This window comes from Oryza sativa, chromosome 2 (genome assembly GCF_034140825.1).
Source record: "Oryza sativa Japonica Group chromosome 2, ASM3414082v1".
In the NCBI taxonomy this organism is placed as follows: domain Eukaryota; kingdom Viridiplantae; phylum Streptophyta; class Magnoliopsida; order Poales; family Poaceae; genus Oryza; species Oryza sativa.
The window spans coordinates 3,065,913-3,081,968 of NC_089036.1; the positions used below are offsets into that span (position 1 = coordinate 3,065,913).

Here is a 16,056-nt window from a genome sequence, read left to right on the forward strand (position 1 = left end):
AGTGGGTTATAACTTTACAGTAAGATATGATAAAGTTGAGCTTGTTTAGTGGTTCAGGTATTGGGCCATTGAGGTAGTTGTTGGACAAGTCCAACACATCTACAGGTTTTTGATATTACAGTGGGATCTCTCCTTGTAATTTGTTTAGAGCCGAAATCAGGACGAGTAATTAAGAGCTTTTAGCTCATCAATATCTTTCGGAATCACCGTAGTAAAGTTATTGGGCCGTAAATCGGAAATGGGCCAATCACCGGCTCTCCTCATAGCCCAAGCAGCCTAGCATGAAGCCTACATGGCCCAATAAAGGTATGTCAGCGGCCCACAGCCCACCCACAGCACGGTCTGTAATGAAGCCCCAGGCGATCTGACTTCTAAGAGATACTCCCTCCATATTCATAAAGAAAGTCGTTTAGGACAATGTTTAAGTCAAACCTTGGGAATATAAATTATGAATAACTCTCAAGTTATTGAGTTTGAAAATGTAAAAAATATATGAATAGATTTGTCTTGAAAAATACTTTCATAAAAGTATACATATATCACTTTTCAATAAATATTTTTATAGAAATAATAAGTTAAAGTTGTGTTTTGGAGACCGTGTCGCTATCCTAAACAACTTTCTTTATGATTATGGAGGGAATATTTAACTATTCGCCATATTTAGATGTGACAATTAACTATTTACCACTGAATCCATATATCATAGACACATGTGAACCTACATGTCATTGAGATAGGTGTGACAAATAGTTAATTTTCAAATCTAATGGTGTGTTTGGTTGGACTTTTCAACCTGTTTTTGCTTTTGAAAAAGTCAAAAGCCAACCAAAAAGTACAAAAGCCAGTTTTTTGATACAGTATAAATCAAAAGTGGCAAATAGCCCCGACTTCTGAGGTTCTGACCATCTATGTCGCTCTCGCCCTCGCTCTCGCCACCGCCGAACGGCGGCCACGCGCACGTACGCGCCGGCGCGGCGGTGGTTCGTCGGCGTACGCGCTGAGCAGTGCAGGAGATCGGATCGGCACAGGAACCGACTCCATGAGGCCGTGGGCGATGCTCCAGAGGTAAACCAATGCTGCAAAGTTCTTGTGAAAGGGAAGGCCAATGATAGCAGTAGCTGCTCGATTGATTGATTCATACCCCATTGTACCACAGATTTGGGATTGTGCCTATGTGAGATTTGGTTGTGTCTAAGTTGTTTGTAGCTCTGTAGTTCTGCGTAGATTTCTGATATTTTTCACTGCAGTGTTGTTGGTTGCAGATTTGTTGTCTCCTCGTGGCAAATTGCGAACAAAAAAAATATCGAAATATTTAGTATAAAATATCTCGATGAACGTTCACATTCACATTCGCACACAATATTGACACTAATTTCAATTCACTTCACTACTTCAGTTCAGATTGTTTACATGTGTTCATCGACTGTTCGGCCATATCAGTTCTCTATTTCTACCTTTTGGAGCAGACTGAACTGACTGAATTTCTCTAACAGATCACGGTCTCACCAATCAGGTTTGGTTGGGGTGTTCATTTTTCTGTGGCTGGAGCGGATGTCTTGGCTCTGCTGAATTGAGAAACACTCAAGATCACTACACATCTGAAGATGATTATACATATTTTTTTAGATAATGGATTAAACTGGCATCTACACCCAAAAAGGATGTACACAGCCTGAAGATGATTATACATATATAGAGCCAGCGCACAGTGTTAACTGGTTCAGCCAAAATATCTGGATATGATTATCTGATCATATAGCACACCTACTCCAAATAACAAACCAAGTGCAACTGCAAAGACGACCTTGTCAATATACTGCTTTGTGGAGATAATGGAGACTGGAGATGCTTCTGCTGAATTGCAGTGGGTGCAAAAGCACAGGGCTGCATAGCTTTGGGTTCCTATAACTGTCCTATAACTGGCACAGGCCCTTCAAGGTCATTGTAAGAAATGTTGAATTCAGAAAGGAAGTGAAGGTTTGCCAGTGATGAAGGGATTGCTCCTGTCAGATGGTTGTAAGACAGGTCTAACACCATTAGATTCTTGAGATTGCTGACCAATACACATGTAGTATTCATGCATGCACGATCGTCTCGGACAAAGGCACAATTACATTAGCCATAATATCTGGACAAGACTAGCTGGTCATACAACACTCCAATTCCAAAGAACACACCAAAGGCAATTGCGGAGATTGTTTTGCTGCTGCATTGTTGATCTTCAGAGATAGTTGGGATGGTGTGAGCTACCTCTACTGAACCACAAGGAGCCAACATAGATCCACATAGCTTTGGATTCCCGGCAAAACTGGAGCTTGAGAACGTGTTCATCTGGCCTCCTGTCGGAATAGGTCCTTCCAGATCATTGTCAGAAATGTTGAACTTTGAGAGAAAGTTGAGCTTGTTTAGTGCTTCAGGTATTGGGCCAGTGAGGTAGTTTCTGGACAAGTCCAGCACCTGCAAGTTTGTGAGATTGCAGATAGATGGTGGGATCTCTCCTTGTAATTGGTTAGAGCTGAAATCAAGATGAGTAAGAGCTTTCAGCTCACCAATCTTGGGTGGAATCACACTGGTAAAGCTGTTAGCACTAAGATTCAAGAGTGCAGGGAAAGATGTGACTGCACGGTATTGTCGCGATAGAGTGGTTACATACACAGGTAGATCAAATAGTATTGTTCGATGAGCTTTGTAATCATCTGATTTTAGCATGGGTATCTCTATCAAGGTGGCTGGTATTTGTCCTGTAAGGCTGTTGTTTGATACATCCAAATAGAAGAGGTTGTTGAAGGAGTTGAGCCAACTCGGCATTGGCCCAGTAAGTTGATTGTTGGATAAATCTAGTACCTCCAAATTTTTTAGCTTTGATAGCCAAAGAGGTATGTTTCCGATCAATGAGCAACGATAAATTGAGAGATGTCGAATACTCTCTAAACTTTCAATTGTCTCATCTTGTGGTATAACCTCACCCCAGAAATTCTCCCCAATAAACAGGGTAGTGAGGTTCCGGGAGCTCTTGAAAGCATGGAGTGTCTTTGCAATATCACTGAAAGAGTTTTCAGTAATTGACAGGAAAGAAAGGTACTTGAGATCACCTATTTTTGATGAGATCTCACCATGAATTTGGTTGGACGATAGCCGCAGCGCAGTCAAATTGTTGCATGAGTATATGCTTTCTGGTATTACACCACTGAAGTCATTATGCAGGAGATCCAGGGCTCTCAGATTGTGTAGGGAAGAGAAGTCAACACTGCCAAGGTCTCCACTGAAGCTGTTCATCTTCAGATCAATGGTTGTGAGACGTGTGCAGTTTCCGAGACTCGATGGTAGATTTCCTGACATGTTGTTGTTGCTCAACCTAATCACTTCCAGCTTCTTGAGCTGACCAATGGACTCCGGGATCTCACCATGTAAATTGTTGGTCGAGATGTTGAGCACCTGCAACTGCAGAGGATGCTTCAAGCCAGTCATCAACATTGGCAATGGCGGTAGCACTCCGTCGAGGCTGTTGAAGCTGACGTCGAGAACAACCAGACTCGCAGAGTACATGAGCTCCGGTGGAAGGCTACCGGAGAGAGCATTATGAGAGAGGTTGAGACGTGTCAGGCTGGTCAGACCGGCGAGGGACGACAGTGAGATGCTTCCATGGAGTCCTCGAGACTGCAGGGAAACCTCGGTGACCGTGCCTTCGTCGTCACAGACGACGCCCTCCCAGGCGTGGCAGCAATCGACGTCCGGTCGCCACGACGCAGCGAGGCCGCCGTCGTGTGACAGCCCGGCGAGGAAGCGGAGGAGGGAGCTCCTGTCCTCCTCTGTGCAGGAGCTGGCCGGAGAAGCAAAGAGTATCAGCACAAGAAGAAGGCAAAGGAAATGAGTGCAAAACCTGCTGGATGATCTGTTGCTGTAGGAAGAATGAAGTATTATTGGATTGTTCATGGTCAGTATCTGAATTAAGCTGGTTTGGAAACTGATGTGCTGGTAGTAGTAGTAGTAGTGAGCTTGATTTATGCCGAACCACACGGTTCCTGAGCATTATATTATATTGTCGAAGCATCGAAGAGTTATATAATCTGGTGGTGTGTTGACCTGTGAGTTCACTTTGCTGCTACCCTACCTAAGCTCACTACTATCTGCTTGGTGCCATGCTTGTGTTTTGGAAGTTCAGTCCAACTATTGCCGTTTTCTCTTACCAATCTTGTGTTTTGGCTCATGATGCTTGACAGGAGAGCTTCCACTTAAATTGGATTTTTCCTCGTACAGCTAGATGGCTACTTGATTAGAATTTGTTAAATTCTCCATTCGTTTACTCAGAGTCATAGTCCAGGTCTTTGGCCACTACTGATTTCCTTTTATATTCTTTTTTTTCCCGCTCTAGAGGGAGATATGGCGTACACTTTGTGCTTGTGATCTTTTATCACTTCAAGCAGCTGCATTTTGAATCCGTCACCAATAACTCACTTGTGACTTTTGACTGCTCTTGGCTTGTAATAATCATTTGCAGCAATCGAAACATCAACCTACATTGGTTACATACTTCTTTTTAAAAAAACTTGAAATGGTTTGGCTACACTGCTAAAAGTTTAACTGATGCAGGTTACATGTTTGTGTGCTGCTGCTGGTGGTGGAATGCGTTTGCACTTGCATGGTTGAACAAAATTTGATCAACCCTTCAAGTTTCAAGTAACATTTGTAAAGGTTGATCAAGCCTTAAGTTTCAAGAAAAGGTTGTGTTGTTTGCTTTCCAAATCCAATCCTTTACAAAGCCTGTACTCCTGTACTGCTATAGTGCTGTCCACTAGTAGTATATTGCTTTCATTTATTTTTCAGTTCAAATTCTTGCGATTGTTGCTTCTATGAAATTTCATAAAAGTTTGTGTGAAATTTCTATGTCACAGACAGCTCTTGGATTCGCATGTTCCAGATTTACTATGTCTAAAGTCTGATATTATCTCAGATCGCTTCGGCTCTCGTTCCGGGTTTGTATTTTATAATTTCAGATCACTACAAATGTGCGCAGTCCAAAAAAAAAAAGGAGACGTGGCAAACTGCTAGCTAGGTTTGTAATGGTGGAATTAACTTGCTCGGGTTCAAGTCTTAGACTTGATATGGATACTAATATTTGCCGCTAAATATTCTTTCAGTTGACAAGAGTAAGTTGCCCGGGATGATTTTGTCAGTCTCAAATTATGCTAACTCAATTTTTCGAAGATTCTCATAGATATTATAAGTGTGTATATATGTTTATTAGTTTATAGAGGTGAATATGCACGTATGTATATATATATATGTATGTGTTTATATTTTTTTTTAGAAAAAAGTAGAGGCATGTATGAGAAATCTATCATATTAATATGCTACGACCCGGCATAAGGCATATCTTGACGTTTTGATATTCAGTTCCTCGATCGGAACTATGATTCCATAGTGAAATTATTTTAGGGATTCTTTTAAACGCATGAATTTTATTTAATTTATAGTGATAAAGTTATGGGGTATATAATTTCACCTACCAAAATTTAAATAGTTATGACAAAGAATAATACGCACGCACGAATATTGTATATTGTCGATGCATCGAAGATTTACAAGTTGATGGAGTGTTGACCTATGAGTTTACTTTCCGCTATCTCCCTAGTCACTTGGTGCTATTCCTAGGGTTTTTCCTCTCTCATTTCCTTTTTGCCGACATGATGTGAGTCCCAGATTGTTTGACATTATACCCTAATTAAAAAAAATATTGTTTGACATTGACAACGCTTATTGGACCAAGTAAATTTCCTCACCATACACCTGGCCTCTTGAAACACGCTTTTATATTATAACACGGCTTGTTAAATTCTGGTTTCTTTTACCATGATTGTGACGTACACTGCCGGCCCGCTGCTAATAATCTCATTACTCTCTCTATCATTTGCATTTTCGTAATCTACCCTAACAATCCATTTGCTCTAATTGCATTACTTTTTTTTCTCTCTTGAGAGATGGTTGGTTGGGTTACTGAAAGAGTAAACTGAAGCAGGTATATAACATGTTTGCGTGCATGGTTGGGCTACTGAAATTCGTTTGCGTTTGCATGGTTGAACAAACTTTGTGCCTTCAAGTTTTCATATATATCCCTTCGTTGTTTTCTACGAAATTTCAATAAAGTTGGTGTGAAAATTCTATGTTACAGTCTTGTATATGCATATTCCAGAATTACTCTGTCTAAAGCATGTCAGATTCCGTGCTTTGTTCCGGATCTGTATTTTTATACCCTTCCTTCAGTCTTTCAGGCAACTACTAGAGAAAGTACTTATATAAGCAGGCTTGGAAAATTGTCACATAAAACTTATATTTAGATGGTGTCATGGTGAAGAGAATAGAGTGAATAATTAAGGGCACCAAATTTATAGCTAGCTATAGGGGAAGACACTGTGTAAATGAGAGATGGATTGGGTATTAATGATGTAGGAGTAGTATATATTTATAAGTAACTATTCCATAGTAAACTATTAGACTCTATTTGGAGGAATATAATATTCTAATAAGCAGCCGGTTAATATCCAGTTTCTGAGAATTTAGATAGCTAAAACTCAAATTTTAACTTTTTATTCATTTTCTAGATTTTACAATTATAAATTCTTAGAATCTGGCTTAGATTCTACAACTATTAGAGCAAGGTTAATAGTGTCGCCCATTGCTTACTCTTGTAGTCTTCCATCTTAGTTATAGACGTCAATGCAATAATTTCTTCATCAGCTATTTGTTGATGCGAAAAACCTAAATTTGGTCGTTAACGCTATTGTACGACACATTCTCCAATACAAAGCATACTTTATTCCCCTTTCTCTCCAAGTTGTTCACCTTTCTCTTTCTTCTTTCACTTGCTAGTGTTTTCACCATGAGCTTAGCTTCTAGCTAGCAACAAATTAAAACATTGCAATAGAACTCTTGCATACCGAGCGTGGTACAGCTAAGCTGGAGATGACGCGGCCGAGCTCGAGAGCCTCCTTCGATGCCGTCGTCGAGCTCGACAGCGAGTGGGCTGAGCTGGTTGTTTCTATGCTCAAGAGCACCTCCTCCAATGTTGTTGCCATGGACCTTCGCGCTTCTCTCCCCTCCATGGTTGGCCTAATCTTCAAGTGATCGTCCGCACGTTTGATCGCACAGGACCACGTGGCGTCAGCATGCCTGCTGATGACACCTAAGTTTTTTAGAGCCTGTGTATAGTCGGCGACTATTTAGTCGCCTGTTTGCTCTCTCTCTCTCTCTCTCATCCCGCCTTTCTTCTCCAAATCATCGAAAAAAACAACGTGGCACACATATCGTTGGCTAATATCGTTCTATTATATTTGCTCTTAATTGTTTGGGGAGTTGAAACTTTAGAGAAAAACCACATCTGCTATGTATTTTCTTAGCTCGACTCTCTAACCGTACTATTACCAATGCTAACGAATTGGTAGTTTTCATTTTGGCCCTTCTTTCATCATCGCGATTTTTGTTTACGGCCAGGAAGTTTTACAACGTAGCCCCTGTATTAGCGTGGCACTCCGTTTCCCTCCTCTCCGCCTGAGCCGCCGCCACCTTCTCCCCAACCATGGAGTCCATGAGTTGGGCAAGCGAGAGCATCCGGCGAAGCGAGAGGACGGCGCCGCGGCGATCGAGGAGCGGAAACCTCGAGGTGAGGTTAGCCATGTCTCTTTCCCTCCTTGATTCGAGCCGCGGCGCCAGGAAGCGGGAGGAATCAAAACCCCCCGTAGCCGGCCGGTGAACAATCGCGTCGCTGTTCTCTCTGCAGCCGCCTCCTCTTGATTAGATTGATTTGCTGATGTAGATTCTACAAAGGTCTAGTTAGAAGGAAGGATTGCGTAGAGTAGCCGCTTCATGTCAGATTTGGGATGTGGCGCGGCATGAGTTTTTTTTGTCTGCAACGATTTATGACATTTTCTCAATTCAGTATTGCTGTTTCACTAGTTGCAGATTGTGATCCCCTCACAGCAAATTGCAGAGATAGTTGTTGGAATATAGCCACAAATTAATACAAGAACGTTTACATTCATGTGTAATATTGTCAAGATTTATGTACTGGCAGGTTTCAGTTTACTTCAGTTCCTTCTGATTTTCTACTTTGGAGCAGACTGTATTAACTGAATTTTACGAACATATCACGAGCTGGTCAAATCAGCTTTTCCTGGGTATTCAACTATTCATCCTGATGGGGGTGGAACCACTCGAGATCACCACACAGTTAAGACGGTTATAGTAATCACAAAGTCGCAGCTGTTGCTTTGCTTGTTTCATTTCTATGGCCCATTCCATATCTACAAGCCATTAATCCAGTACATGTTATTGACTTTCTCTATCGTAATCGGTTTAACCGAAAATATCTAGATACAACTATCTGATCATATAGCACTCCAATTCCAAAGAATACACAAAAAGCAATCACAGGGATGACCTTGTTGATGTAATCTTTTTTTGAGCTTGGGGGAGACAAATCTGCTTCTGCTACATTGCAACGGTGCAAAAGCATCGGGCTGCATAGCTCTGGGTTTCCAGCAAAACTAGAACTTGGAAATGTGCTGAACTGGCCTCCAATTGGTACAGACCCTTTTAGATCATTGTAGGAAACATTGAATTCAGAAAGGAAGTGAAGGTTCACCAGTGCTGGAGGGATTGCACCTGTCAGATGGTTGTATGACAGGTCTAGAACCATCAGATTCTTGAGGTTGCTGATCGATTGTGGGATCTCCCTGTTTAGGTTGTTGAAGCTCAAGTCGAGTGAAACGAGTGCTTTCAACTCACCAATCTCCATCGGGATCACACCAGTGAATTTGTTATTACCTAGATTCAACATTTTAGGGAAAGCAGTAACTATACGGTACTGAAAACACAGACATGCGCCTGCATACACTGGAAACGGAAAGGCTCTTGGGTCTGAGTGTAGAAGGAGATTTGGATCAACCGTAACTTTCATTGATCAATGGAGCTTATATTTATACATGTACAACAAGGCTTGGGAGTTGCCTGGGCCTAACTAATCCCCTGATCTAAGGGACGTGCAGCGGTGCGAGCGGAGCGAGGAGCGCGGCGTCGTGCGCGGGGTGCGCGTCGTGCGCGTGGAGCGCGCCTCGAGAGTCTGACGAAGCCGTTCGCCAACACCCCCCCGCAGTCGCAGCCGTCGTATCACCGACGCAGAGACTGGCTCGGAACTCGTTGAACATGCTTGAAGGAAGCCCTTTTGTGAACACATCCGCGAACTGATGGGCACTCGGTATCGGTAGGACGCGGAGTTCACCGAGCGCGACCTTCTCCCTGACGAAGTGGATGTCGAGCTCGATGTGTTTGGTCCGCTTGTGGTGCACCGGATTCTTGGACATGTAGACGCTGGAGATGTTGTCACAGTAAGCGATCGTCGCCTGTGGAACGCGGCAGTGGAGTTCACCGAGCAGCTGGCGCAACCAAGTGCACTCCGCCACCGCGTTCGCCACACCTCTGTACTCGGCTTCCGCACTTGACCTCGAGACGGTCGTCTGCCGCTTGGACGACCAGGAGATGAGGGAGTCGCCGAGGAAGATGCAAAAGCCGGACGTGGAACGCCGGGTGTCGGGGCAGCCGGCCCAATCTGCGTCGCTGAAGGCGGTGAGCGTCGGCGACGTCGAGGCGCGAAGGTGTAAGCCAAACGCGGCCGTTCCCTTGATGTAGCGCAGGATCCGCTTCAGCAGGGTGACGTGAGCTTCGCGCGGAGCATGCATGTGCAAGCACACCTGCTGGACGGCGTAGGCGATGTCGGGCCGCGTCAAGGTCAGGTACTGGAGAGCGCCGGCAATGCTGCGGTACCAGGAGGAGTCCTGGAAGAGAGGCCCCTCGTCGCTTGACAGCTTGGGTTTAGCGTCCGCCGGAGTGTCCACGGCCTTGCAGTTCGCCATGCCTGCACGTTCGAGGACATCGGTGGCGTACTTGGACTGGCTGAGGACGAACCCGTCGGCAGTGCGCTGAACTTCGATGCCGAGGAAGTACTTCAGGGGCCCCATGTCCTTGACCTTGAACTCCGCTTGAAGGCGATCGATGATGCGCTGCAGCAAGCTCGACGAGGACGCGGAGAGGATCATGTCGTCGACGTAGAGGAGGAGGTAGGCCGTGTCGGAGCCACGGCGCAGCACGAACAGGGAGGGGTCGGCGCGGGACTGGACGAAGCCGAGGCTGGTTGCATGATCGGCGAAGCGCTTGAACCAAGCGCGCGGGGCTTGACGAAGACCGTACAGCGAACGGGAGAGGAGGCACACGTCCGCCGGGCGAGCAGCATCCTCAAAGCCTGTGGGCTGCTGGCACAGGACACGTTCCTGAAGATGGCCGTGCAGGAACGCGTTTGAAACGTCCAGTTGATGCGCCGGCCATTGCTTGGAGGAAATCAGCGTCAGCACGGTGCGAATGGTCGCTGGTTTGACGACGGGCGAGAATGTCTCGCCAAAGTCGACGCCCGGGCGCTGGTTAAACCCGCGAACCACCCAACGTGCCTTGTACTTGTCGAGTGAGCCGTCAGCATGAAGCTTGGTCTTGAAGACCCACTTGCCGGTGATGATCCGAGCACCGGGAGGCCGGGGAACCAGAGTCCACGTCCTGTTCGCGAGCAGGGCGTCGAACTCAGCCTGCATCGCCGCGCGCCAGTTGGGATCCCGGAGCGCCGCGCGAACAGACGAAGGTGTCGGCGACAGGGTCGACGTGGCAGTCATGGCGTACCGCGGGTTGGGTTTGCTGATCCCAGCCCGCGCACGCGTCGTCATGGCGTGTCGAGGTGGAGAGGCGGACGCTGGCGACGACGTCTCGGGTGATGGAGGCGGCGCGACGTCGTGGGCCGGAGCAGCACTGCTGGGCGTGGACGACGCGGGCGACGGAGGCGATGCGGCGTCGTGAGCTGGGGCGGTGCCGACAGGTGTGACGACGTGCTGTGCTGGAGCAGGCAGCAGCACAATAGTGTCATCGCCGTGGTCCGGTGGCGGAGGAGCTGACGGGCGAGGCGATGGCACGTCGCGGAAGGGGAACACGTCCTCGACGAACGTGACGTGGCGCGACGTGAACACCCGGCGGGAGACCATGTCGTAGCAGCGATAGCCACGATGGTCAGCCGGGTAGCCGATGAAGACGCACGCCAGGGATCGCGGGCTGAGCTTGTGCGGCGCTGTCGCGATGGTGTTGGGGTAGCAGAGGCAGCCGAACACGCGAAGATGATCGTACGTCGGGGGAGCGCCGAGCAGCAGCTGGTACGGCGTGAGGGAGCCCGTGGCGCGGCATGGCCGTCGGTTGATCAGATGCGTCGCCGTCTGCAAGGCTTCAGCCCAAAAAGACAAAGGAGCAGCGCTGTGAACAAGCATTGTGCGCACGCAGTCATTGATCGTCCGGAGGATACGTTCCGCCTTGCCATTCTGTTGAGAGGAATAGGGGCAGGAGAGGCGAAGAACAGCTCCGTGGAGAGACAGGAGTGAGCGAAGTGCATAAGAATCGTATTCCTTGCCATTGTCAGTTTGCAGAGCTAAAACGGGGAGCCCGAACTGTGTGTGTGCATAAGCAAAGAAGGAACGAACAGTATGAAACACCTCAGATTTATTGCGAACAGGAAAGGTCCAAATATAGTGTGTAAAATCATCAAGAAATACCACATAATACTTGTAACCGGAATTGCTATAAATGGGAGAGGTCCAAACATCTGTATGCACTAACTGAAAGGGAAATAGAGTCTGACTAGATGAAGAGTGGAAAGGAAGCCGCACATTCTTGCCTACATGACAAGCAGAACAGTGATGGGGGGCTGATTTATTACATTGGAAATCAAAGGAACCAAGAACCTTGGACAGGGAAGCAGAGCCAGGGTGCCCGAGCCGCAGATGCCAATGCTCCACCGACGGCGAGGAAGTCGCAGAGAGGGCGTGTGGCGATGGCAGACGCAGGGGGTACAGGTCACCCGGGCTGTCACAGCGGAGCTTCACCACCTGAGTTTGAAGATCCTTGATGGAGAAACCAGTTGGATCAAATTCAATGGAGACATTATTATCACGAGTTAGCTTTTTCACAGAGATCAAATTCTTAATCAAGGGAGGAGAAACAAGCACGTTATGAAGGTGTAGATCAGTGGAGGATGTGGGAATGTGGGTGGAAGCTGTATGCGTGACAGGCAGCTTGGCACCATTGCCGACAGTGATACAAGAGGAGAAAGGAAGAGGACGGGGATGAGCAAGAATACCAGGGGTGGAGGACATATGTGCTGACGCACCGGTGTCGAGGAACCAATCCGCAGCGCTCGGAGGAGTGGTGGTGGCGACGCCGGCGGACTGCAAGGCGCTGTAGAGCGCACTGTTGTCCCAGGCGCCGGTGGATTGAACTCCTGGAGATGCCGGAGGAAGAGCCGGAAGCAGGTGCTGCGCGGTCATGGCCTGTTGGGCCTGGAACGGCGGGCGAGGGCCCAACACACCCGCGCCGGGAGCCCGGAACGGGAAAGGCCAGGCCTGGACAAAGCCTGTCCAGGGGTTGTAGCCCCAAGGCGCAGGAGGGCGAGGCTGGCCGTCGTGCCCGGCACCAGCGCCGCCGCCAGGAGTCGAAGGAGCGCCGCCAGGTGGGGCGCCGCCGCCCCGGCCACGACGCTTGCCCCGTCCCTTGGGACGAGGCTGGCCGGTGGTGTCGGAGGTGCCGGAGGAAGACCCGGTGCCGGCGTAGAGGGCCTCCCCGGCTTCAGCCTTGGCGTCGTGCTGCATCTGGAGCTCCGCCAGCAGCAGGTAGGAGCGCGCGGTCATGAAAGTGTGTGGCGGATTCCGGTCGGCGAAGCTGGCGCGGAGGGAGCGGAACTTGGTGTTGAGGCCGCGCAGGAGGTTGAGCACCTGGCTGGGCTCAGACACGGGCATGTTGATGTCGCGGAGGCCGTCGGCGAGTTGCTTCAGCTTGGCGGTGTACTGCGTGATGGTCATGTCACCTTGATTGATCGAGCGGAACTCGGTCTCAAGGTAGACAGACCGTTGGACGGCGTTGTCACGGAAGACGCCTTCGATGTCGCTCCACACGGTGAAGGCAGAGGCGCGGGGCTTGTAGACGACGTCGAAGACGTTCTTGGCGATGGAGTTGTGCAGCCAATTGACCACGCAGTGATCCGCACGGCGCCACTCGGCAGTGCGGAGGTCGAGAGCGGGCGGCTCCTGAACATGGGCCTCAAGGCCGAACTTGCCGAGGACCGATTCGAAGCTGTAGCGCCACTGGCTGTAGTTGGAGACGTCGAGATCGAGGACGACCGGGACGTGGGAGCGGATGTTGACGGTTTGAAGAACAGAGGTGGAAGGCGCCGGCACAGGCTCTTCGTCAGAGGTGGACGAGGCGTCGGAAGCGCCGGAGCTGTGCGACATGGCTAGCAAGGGAGAGGTAGCGGAAGACTAAGATCAGAGGGTCACTGATACCATGTAGAAGGAGATTTGGATCAACCGTAACTTTCATTGATCAATGGAGCTTATATTTATACATGTACAACAAGGCTTGGGAGTTGCCTGGGCCTAACTAATCCCCTGATCTAAGGGACGTGCAGCGGTGCGAGCGGAGCGAGGAGCGCGGCGTCGTGCGCGGGGTGCGCGTCGTGCGCGTGGAGCGCGCCGCGAGAGTCTGACGAAGCCGTTCGCCAACACTGAGTTATCTGCAATCTTATCTGATTTTAGCATTGGTATCTCCATTAGTGCTTGTGGTATTTCTCCTGAAAGGCTATTATTGGATATGTCTACATACTTAAGGAAGTTTAGGCTATTGATCCAGGTTGGTATAGGTCCACTGAGTTAATTGTTGGATAAATCTAAAACTGCCAAATTTCCGAGCTTTGAGAGCCAACTAGGTATTTTTCCAGTCAATGCACAATCATGTATGCTAATACCAAAAATATTCTCGAAACCATCAATTGTTTCATCCTGTGGCATAGCTTCGTGCATGAAGTTGCCCCCAATTAACAAGACATTGAGGTTCCTTAAGCTCTTGAGTATGTGAAGAGTATTTTTGATATCTGTAAAATTGTTGTAGGAAAGAGATAAGAAGGTGATAGAATTCAGATTCCGTATGTTTTTTGTCAACTGGCCGTGAAGCCTATTGGAAGATAGCCGCAACCAAGTCAAATTACTACATGAGTATATGCTTTCTGGAATTGTGCCGGTGAAGTGATTCGAGGCAAAATCTAATGTTTTCAGATTGGGTAGATTGGAGTAGTTAACCTTGGCAAGCTCACCCGTCAACTTGTTTCTCCTGAGGTTGATGGTTACTAGATTTGTGCAATCTCCCAATGATGATGGCAGCTCTCCAGATAAGTTGTTGCTGCAAATGTGAAGCTCCTCTAGTCTTTTCAACTAGCCTATAGAATTTGGGATCTTGCCACTGAATCTATTCCATCGAAGATCAACAAAAACAAGATTGATGAGCTTTACGATGAGAGCATCATCAATTGTTCCTTGCAACCCATTGTTAGCGAAAGAGAGGTACTCCAATGATGTGGCATTGAAGAGATCACCTGGGAGAGGCCCTCTGATGTTGTTGGCATTAGCCTTGAGAAGTCTAAGGGCAGAACATTTACCTATTCCAGGGGGGATGTTGCCACTGAACTGGTTGTACCCAAGATCAAGAACAGCAAAAGATGTCGAGCTGCTGCAGAAGGAGGAAGGTATGTGCCCTGTAAAACTGTTGTTGCTCGCGTTGATTGCGACCAGGTTCCTCATTTTCTCCCATGTGATGGATGGAAACTCTCCTGTAAACCGGTTGCTTGAGATATTCAGTACCTTCAGTGGCTGGTTAGATACTGATGGATTCAACTCTTGCAGGTCCCCGTTGAGGCGATTGAAGCTGACATCAAGGACGACGATGCTGCCAGAGGACATCAACTCTGCTGGAAGGCTACCAGATAGGGAGTTGTACGACAGGTTGAGGCGCGACAAGCTGGTGAGCTCTCCCAGTGACGGTGAGATTTGCCCTTCGAGGCCTTTTGAGGCTAGATGTACCTCAATTACAGCCCCATCTTCGTTGCAGGTGATGCCTTCCCACAACAGCAGTCCATGCCATTCTGCCATGACATGGCGATGCCACCGTCTTGCGACAGCTCAGCAATGAACCGGAGGAGGGAGCTCTTCTCCTGCTCGACGCAAGCCATGGCGGAGGTGGCCACGATGAGAAGCAGCAGTAGCGAGGCCATTGAAAGGCATGACTAGCCTGCTTCTCCACGGAGAATGCTGTGCCATCTGCATGATCTCTCTCATCGGAGCTGCGTTTGGAGTTATATGTGGCAATCTGGAAGCTAAAATGTTCGCGAAAACGACACTGTTTCAGGATAATAATGCACATGGCTGCTTTCTTGATCTATTGCGTTTGAGTCTTTCTATCACATTGTTTATCTTTATTGTTTTCATTCTATCACTGGTAGTGATGTGACTCATTCTATCACATTGTTTATCTTTATTGTTTTCATTCTCGTTTCAGTTTATATATATAGTAGAGGTCCCCGCCTTCCCGGTTTGAGTTTTTGTTCCTAGTTCTCTGTCGTTTTACTCTGAAATTTCAACAATTTTGTGTGAAATGTTTCATGTTAAGAACTCAGATTCCGTTTGTGGTCGATTCCAGTCTAATTCAGTTGTGTATTAAATTACCACATCTGCTTGCGCTGGCAATTCATGTTTGCAACGTGCATTGCTACTTTGTACAATTGCATCCCTTATATTAAGTTCGAATTTGTGCTTACATTAACTTTGCGTTTTCACTTACCTTTCACTTTCAACTTTTGCCTCTGAATAATTTTGTTCACTTGTTCGGCTAGTTGTCTCGTATGAACTGGAACTGGCAGAATTTTAACATTGAGATGATTGAAATCTGTGGTTTGTTCGGAGAGAACGCTGTGGTCACGCGGCCTCTTCACCACGCCGCCAGGCTGGGACCGCGGCCGCCGTCGATCTCCACTCTTTAGCCACCGCCTGGGCGTCTCTGGCCACCGCCTGAGCATCTTCGCACCGACTAGATAAGAGATAAGTAAAGTGGAGATACTCGCTAGGTCCCATATCGTCTTTTGTCACGTTGACGTGTCGC

At 47.7% G+C, this 16,056-nt stretch overlaps 1 long non-coding RNA gene and 1 pseudogene across 1 annotated transcript; one reads left to right on the forward strand and one right to left on the reverse strand.

Annotated features, from left to right (window-relative positions):
* Positions 1-1,608: 1,608 nt before the first annotated feature.
* LOC107280038 (tyrosine-sulfated glycopeptide receptor 1-like) lies at positions 1,609-15,586 on the reverse strand (annotated as a pseudogene).
* Positions 7,544-8,079, forward strand: LOC112937939 (uncharacterized). Its single transcript, XR_003240794.2, has 2 exons — positions 7,544-7,662; positions 7,811-8,079. It is a non-coding gene; the product is annotated as an uncharacterized lncRNA (long non-coding RNA).
* Positions 15,587-16,056: the final 470 nt, after the last annotated feature.